Source organism: Mus caroli, unplaced genomic scaffold (assembly GCF_978045245.1).
Source record: "Mus caroli unplaced genomic scaffold, Mus_caroli_1 scaffold_8, whole genome shotgun sequence".
Classification (NCBI taxonomy): domain Eukaryota; kingdom Metazoa; phylum Chordata; class Mammalia; order Rodentia; family Muridae; genus Mus; species Mus caroli.
The window spans coordinates 129,857,332-129,865,286 of NW_028227263.1; the positions used below are offsets into that span (position 1 = coordinate 129,857,332).

The 7,955-nt window shown below is 37.9% G+C and overlaps 1 pseudogene; it reads left to right on the forward strand.

Annotated features, from left to right (window-relative positions):
• The first annotated feature begins 4,738 nt into the window (after nt 1-4,738).
• Nucleotides 4,739-7,642, forward strand: LOC147003518 (sulfotransferase 2A1-like; annotated as a pseudogene).
• Nucleotides 7,643-7,955: the final 313 nt, after the last annotated feature.

Below are 7,955 nucleotides of genomic sequence, written 5' to 3' on the forward strand. Positions count from 1 at the left end.
TGACCTAACAAGGTCCTTCCGGAACAGGGCCTCCCTGCCAAACCCAAACCCCCAGCTCTGATATTTGAGAAACCCCTCAAGGTCGTCACCCCCTAAGATCCCCTGTCCACAATCCCCTCAGATCTCTGGATTGGACAGAGACTGTTCAATCTGATTAGCGGAGCCTTTTATGCCCTTAACACTCGGATCTGGATGGTACTACTGACTGCTGGCTATGCCTATCCTCAGGCCCTTCCTACTATGAAGGGATTGCCTTTAATGGAGATTTTAATAAAAACCAGTAGTCATGCCTCCTGCTCATAGGGAACAGGAAAGAAATTAACCCTGACTGAAGTGTCAGGAAGGAGCCCTGGTCTCTGCATAGGGATACCTCCCCCTTCCCACCAACACTTTATGTGGCCAGACTCATCCTGTGTCCAAGGCAAATACCAACTATGACCTTGTGCCATATCCAGTCAGTTGGTGGTCCTGTAACACAGGGCTCACCCCATGTGTATCAACTAGTGTTTTTGACCCCTCTCGTGATTTCTGTGTTATGGTTCAACTCCTACCTCGCGTGTATTATTATCCTGCTTCCCACCTAGAAGATGAGTATACCACTAAGAGATTGAAAAGAGAACCAGTCTCCCTTACCCTAGCTATGTTGATGGGGGTGGGTCTTATGGTAGGAGTAGGAATGGGCGTAACAGCCTTGATTGAGGGTAGGCAAGTAATCCAATCCTTAAGAGAAGCTATAAATGAAGATTTAAGCATGCTAGAAAAATCTATTGACGCATTAGAAAAATCCTTGACCTCCCTGTCGGAAGTAGTATTACAAAACAGAAGAGGTTTAGATTTATTGTTTTTAAAAGAAGGTGGACTATGTGCAGCCTTAAAAGAAGAATGCTGCTTCTATGCAGACAACATGGGAATAGTCAGATATTCTATGTAGAAACTGAGGGAAAGACTAGAAAGGAGAAAGCAAGGTCAAGAAGCTCAACAGAGATGGTTCAAGTTGTGGTACTCTTAAATCTCCACAGATGACCACTTTACTTTCCGCTTTATCTAGACCAATTCTTACTATATGTTTGGTTTTGATCTTTGGCCCCTGCTTAATAAATAAGGGAATTGCTTTTGTTAAGAGTAGAGTGAATGCAGTGCAGCTTATTGTGCTCCAACACCAATACCAACATATAGTAGAGATAGTAGAAGAATATGATTTTACCTCCCACATGAGGATACAGACCTTTAAAATTCTAAGATTAGAATTATTTAGTAAAAGAAGAAGGGAATGAAAGAAAGAAAATTAAATTCACGGCCCATGATTCATACGTTTCATGATGACTAGTCAGAAGGTTTACAGACCTAAGGCAGAGAGCATAGCAGAACAGGCCCAGTCATGACCAGACAGGCTGGCACAAAGGCTGTTAAGTCATTCCAGGAACTGACTGGCTATAAAGATAAGAGAGGCATGCAAGGACCATCTCTGGACAAGCACAGTTGAGTAATGGGCCACCTAGCCTGGTCTCCTGATATGGTTTGAAATTTAACCAGATGCTCTGCCCATAATGATAAGCACCCTCCCTTTAGAGTTGCTGTTGTCCCGACCCGCACGTACTGCTTGCTGATGCTTAAACTGTTCAATTGTGTGTAACCGCACCAATTTCTCCTATCCCCTGACTTTTTTTCTATATAAACCCCTAACTTTTGAGCCTCAGGGTCGATTCCTCTGTCTCTTGCGTGAGACACATGTCAGCCTGGAGCTCCATCATTAAACTACCTCTTGTGTTTATATCAAAAGAAAAAAAAAAGAAAAAAAAAGAAATTCCTTCCAACACATAATAATCAGAACATCAAATGCACTAAACAAAGATCGAATATTAAAAGCAGTAAGGGAAAAAGGTCAAGTGACTTATAAAGGCAGACCTATTAGAATTACACCAGACTTCTAACCAGAAACAATGAAAGCCAGAAGATCCTGGACAGATGTTATACAGACCCTAAGAGAACACAAATTCCAGCCCAGGCTACTATACCCAGAAAAACTCTCAGTTACCATGGAAGGAGATACCAAAGTATTCCATGAAAAAAAAAACCAAAACAAATTCACACAATATCTTTTCATGAATCCGGCCCTTAAAAGGATAACAAAGAAAAAACACGCCAATATAGGAGGGATATTAAGCCCTAGAAAAAGCAAAAAAGTAATTCTTCAACAAACCTAAAATATGATAGCTGCAAGAACAGAATTCCAAATTAACAACAAACATAACAGGAAGCAATAAAGACTTTTCCTTAATATCTCTTAATATCAATGGACTCAATTCCCCAATAAAAAGACATAGACTAAAAGACTTGCCATGTAAACAAGACCCAACTTTTTGCTACATAAAGGAGACCCAACTCAGGCATAAAGGCAGACACTGCCTCAGAGTAAAAGGCTAGAATACAATTTCCAAGCAAATGGTCCGAAGAAACAAGCTGGAGTAGCCATTATAATATCGAATAAAATTGACTTCCAACCCAAAGTTATCATAAACGACAAGGAGGGCACTTCATACTCATCAAAGGTAAAATCTTCCAAGATGAACTCTCACTTCTGAATATCTATGCTCCAAATGCAAGGGCAGCCACAATCATTAAGGAAACTATAATAAAGATCAAAGCACATATTGCAACACACACAATAATAGTGGGAGAGTTCAACACCCAAGAGATCATGGAAAGAGAAACTAAACAGAAACACATGGAAACTAAGAGAAGTTATGAAACAAATGGGTTTAACAGATATCTACAGAAAATTTGATCATAAAACAAAAGAATATACCTCCTTTACAGCATCTCATGGTAAATTCTCCAAAACTGACCATATAGCTGGTCAAAAATATTGAAATTATCCCTTGCATCCTATCAAACCACTACAGACTAAGGATGACCTTCAATAACAACATTCAATTCAAGCCAATATTCACATAGAAGCAGAACAACTCTACTCAAGGATAACTTGGTCAAGGAAGAAATAGAGAAAGAAATAAAAGACTTCTTGGAGGTTTCTTAGATATTTTCTTCATTTACATTTCAATTAGTATCATGAAAGTCAACTATACAGTCCCCCTGATGTGATCCTCAATACACCTAATCCAAATTCCTTGCCCTGGCATTCCCATGTACCTGGACATATGATCTTCGCAAGACCAAGGGCTTCTCCTACCACTAATGGCAGATTAGGCCATCCTCTACTATATGTGCAACTAGAGACACAGCTCTAGGAGGTACTGGTTAGTTCACATTGTTGTTCCTCCTATAGGGTAGCATACCCCTTTAGCTCCTTGGCTACTTTCTCTAGCTCCTTCATTAGGGGCCCTGTGTTCCATCCAATAGATGAAGGTGAGCATCCACTTCTGTATTTGCCAGGCATTGGCATAGCCTCACAAGAGACACCTATATCAGGGTCCAGTCAGCAAAATCTTTCTGACCTATCCAATAGTGTCTGGGTTTGGTGGTTGTTTATTGGATTGAATCCCCTTGTGAGACAGTCTCTGGATGGTCCTTACTTCTGTCTCAGCTCTGAACTTTGTTTGAGTAACTCCTTACATGAATATTTTGTTGGCCAACCTAAGAAGGAAGGAAGCATACAAACTTCGGTCTTCTTCTTCTAGAGTTTCATCTGTTTTGTGAATTATATCTTGGCTATTCTAAGTTTCTGGGCTAATATCCACTTATCAGTGAATGCATATTATGTGTGTTCTTTTGTGATTGGGTTACTTCACTCATGTAGTCTCTCTGGCAAGGATCCACAATGGACAAAAATGTAGATAATAACAGAAAGGTACACAACCCCGACTGATATATCTGAAATAAATCCCTACAACCTAAGAGGCTCACAGAAAATGTCACAGAAGAGGGTACAGAGTTCCCCCAAATACCAAGGTTCCTGTTGATACAATATGTCTCTCTATGACACAACAGGAAAATAGACACATGAAATTTTAACAGTGTAGTTACCCAAACAAACCAGCATAATGGTACTAGTAGGTATACTAAAGAGGCCAGGAGAAATTCTATATATTTTTACCTTATAAGAAGAAATACTTCATATCAATTTTTGCTAAAATATGGAGAATAGGCTGTGTCTGAAGATGAAATCTCCCATTGATTTTTCTAATCTCAACTGCACACCTCAGGATACATCGTGTAAACCTTAAGTGCATGAACTCAGTAGGTTGACTATATATGTGTGCATATATAAATAGCAACAAATATTAAAGAGATCAAAAATATGGGAAAAGGAGGGAAGGCTTTGAGGGGAAGAAGATGGGCAGTTAATGAACTATGAGTTTCTCAAAAGCAACCACTATTAAAAAAAAAAAAGAAATTCCATGGAAAGGTTCTGTATGATCTCTGTAATTTTTCTGCATATTCAAAATCATTCTGAAAGCTAAATTATATTACTAGACATTTTAAATTAACTTGCATTTCTATGTCCTATTATGTCTTCATGAGTCACCGATTTGGGGTCATGAAATTGGTCTCACAAATTCTGCAGAATGTTATTTATACAACTTTAAAATTGCTCAATATAGTAACCTTTGGCTGTAGGTGACAATTTTTATTTCTCCCCATCAGTAAATATTTCAAAACACATAAAAGAATGTTAATGATTTTTTACTTGCACTATAAATCTTACCTCTCAGAATTTGTTATAAGTTGAATAGGTGTCCTGGGCTGGAATCCTAACATCACCTAGAAGGAGCTATTCATGATGTCAGACTATAATTGGTTTAAAGTGATACCTCTTCCTGCCAATACATATCAAAAAGTATTTTGGAAGATATTCGTAATAAGTTTGTGGTGAAAGAAGAAGACTTGTTGATATTGACTTACCCCAAGTCAGGTAAGGATCATCAGTAAGACTAATTCTGAAATGTATAAGGGAGATTAGTATTTTGATCCTAATTCATTTTGGGTGACGAGTAGAGTGTTCTATATATTTATGTGTAAAATGAATTGTAAGCATGGAGATTTCTGTGTGTTCCACTCAGACTGACCTATGTGGGCAGAGTAGATCAGCTATGGCACCAGAACAATGATAGTGTTCCCTAAAGCAGAATATGCCATTGGTCCCTCTCTCTGTGGAAGAGATAGAAGAGTGAGAGTGGTGAGAATAAATACAAGAAATAACATTAAGAGATAAAGACATGTAAGTGAGGATATGGGGAGGAGAGGACAGATTCAGGTAAAATTACTATGGACTTTGTCCAGGACATAGAAATAGTCTGAAAAGTCAAGAAAGCAAAAAGCAACATCATGGTAGTTTGGGGTATAGATGATTGCTGTGCGGAAGAAGCACTGAAATTTGAGTAAGTATTAGGTTGCTGACATTGAAAGGAAAATGACACAGAAATTCCATAGGCAGTGGGAATACAGGAAAAAAGGACCAGACAATAACTCTGAGAAGGAAGCTAGAGAAACATCCACTGACAAATGAGCACATAAACACAAATCAACTGTGTGTGATAAATATGCACGAGGGAATTGATTCACCTTAAAAAGTAGAAGTACTCAGTCATACACTGGGGCATGGGTGAGTCTCAGTGACAATGAATTAAATTAAAGGAGGTAGTCTCAGAGGGCATGTGCTATGATTACAACATTCTGAAATATCTGGGATAGTCAAATTCATTCCACCAGAATGTAGAATGATGTTGGCCCAGGGCTGGAGGAGAAATTCCATTGCTAGGTTTCTGTTTACTGTGTATAGGGTCTCTGTTTTGCAAAATGAAGTCTAGAATATGATGAGTGAATATACTTTTCACTTATGTCACATGGACATTGTGTACACAAGTCTGTGTGCTTGAAATTGGGCAGCACTGTAAATTGTATGGGCATATATTCTACTTGAGGCTTTTTCACAAGTAATGTTGAAATGAGTAACAGTCACTTTTCCTTTTCATTCAGGAACGAACTGGCTGATTGAGATTGTCTGCTTGATTCAGACCAAGGGAGATCCAAAGTGGATCCAAACTGTGCCCATTTGGGAACGCTCACCCTGGATAGAGATTGATTTAGGATATCCTACAATAATCAATAAGGAAGGACCACGACTCATATCCTTCCATCTTCCCATCCATCTCTTCGCGAAGTCTTTCTTCAGTTCCAAGGCCAAGGTCAGTGTCCAGTGATTGAGATTTTCTTTGACTAAACACTCTTTCAACTTATTTTACCTGAGAAGTCCTGGAGGTCTTGCTGAAATGTGAAGATGGGATTCTCATGCACTAGGTGATGCTGATGTTTCCCCATCTCAGAGACAGCTCCTTACAGCATGTACTTCTTGGCATCGACAATAGTGTCTTGGTTTGGTTACTGAATACGGGATCCATCGCCAGATGGAGCAGTATCAGTATTGTCTTTCCTTCAGTCTCTGTTCCACAGTTTGTCTCCATTTTTCCTCCCATGAGTTTTTTGTCCCCCACCCCTCTAAGAAGGATGGAAGTATCAACACTGGTCATCCTAGAACTTCATGTGGTCTGTGAATTATATTTTGGTTATTCTGACCTACTGGGATAATGTCCACTTTTCAGTGAATGCATACAGTTTGAATACTTTTGAGATTTGCTTACCTCACTCAAGATGATATTTTCTATTTCTATTCATTTTCTTATGAATTTCAAGAAGTCATTGTTTTTTTATTGATGAGTAGTATGTCATCATGTAAATGTACCACATTTTCTGTATCCTTTCCTCTGCTGAAGGACATCTGATTTATTTCTAAATTCTGTCTCTTATAAATACGGCTGCTATGAACGTAGTTGAGCATGTGTCCTTGTTATATGTTGGAGCATCTTTTGAGTATAAACTCAGGAGTGGGTCCTCAGGTAATAGTATGTCCAATTTCCTTAGAAACCACCAGACTGATTTCCAGAGTGGTTGTACCAGCTTGCAATCCCACCTTTCAGATATAATTTTAATTCCTCTCTTTCATATTTAATTTTTTCATTGATTCATGTTGCATATATATACATATGAACATACATATATATTCCTAAATATATTCCTATGTTTATGTATTCCTATATAGATATATATTTACATGTTTTTAATGTATACAGTATATATTCCTAAATAAATAAATAAATAATCAATATATTCCTAAATGAATCTGTATATCCCAAATTACTTCAGTACACCTTTCTCAGTCACTAGAGTATTACCTGTATGTGTATTTTACAGGCTTGGCATTTGTTGTTGGATAACCAATTGTTATTGGAATCTTTAGAACTGTTGAATCAGTCTGTGATATTTTACACTACTAATGAACTAGTCATTTTGTTGTTCCATTTTTACAAATCAAATAAAATTAGAAAGGGGGAATTATGATTATAGATTTTTCACTTGTGTATATGTTTTGCCCACAAAAAAATAACAAATGTTTTTAGAAACCCTTAGATATTAGAATATTGCATGTAAATTATGACAGTCAAAAGGTGAGAATAACTTTTGACATTCATTTACATTTTTGTCCATTCTAGGCGATCTATCTCATCAGAAATCCCAGAGATATTCTTGTGTCTGGTTACTTTTTCTGGAGTAACACAAACCTTGTGAAGAATCCAGGGTCTTTTGGAACTTATTTGAATGGTTCCTCAAAGGAAATGGTGAGTAATCTATGAAATATAGGAGGTGGGGAAATTAGGAGACATTTATTTCATTAATTAATTTGTTTATTAATACATATTATATACTATAAATTTATTTATTTATATTATATCACAATATTCAGAACACATCTCCTCTTAATGACCCCTACTCACAGCTCATATCCCCATCGTCTTCTCTTGGGATAGTTGCCCCTAGGGTACCTCCCTACCATGACACAACAATTCTCCCCAGGACTTGGTGTGTCTTCTCCCACTGAGACAAGACAGGGCAACCCAGATAAAGGAATAGGATCCACAGAGAGGAAACATGTTCATGGA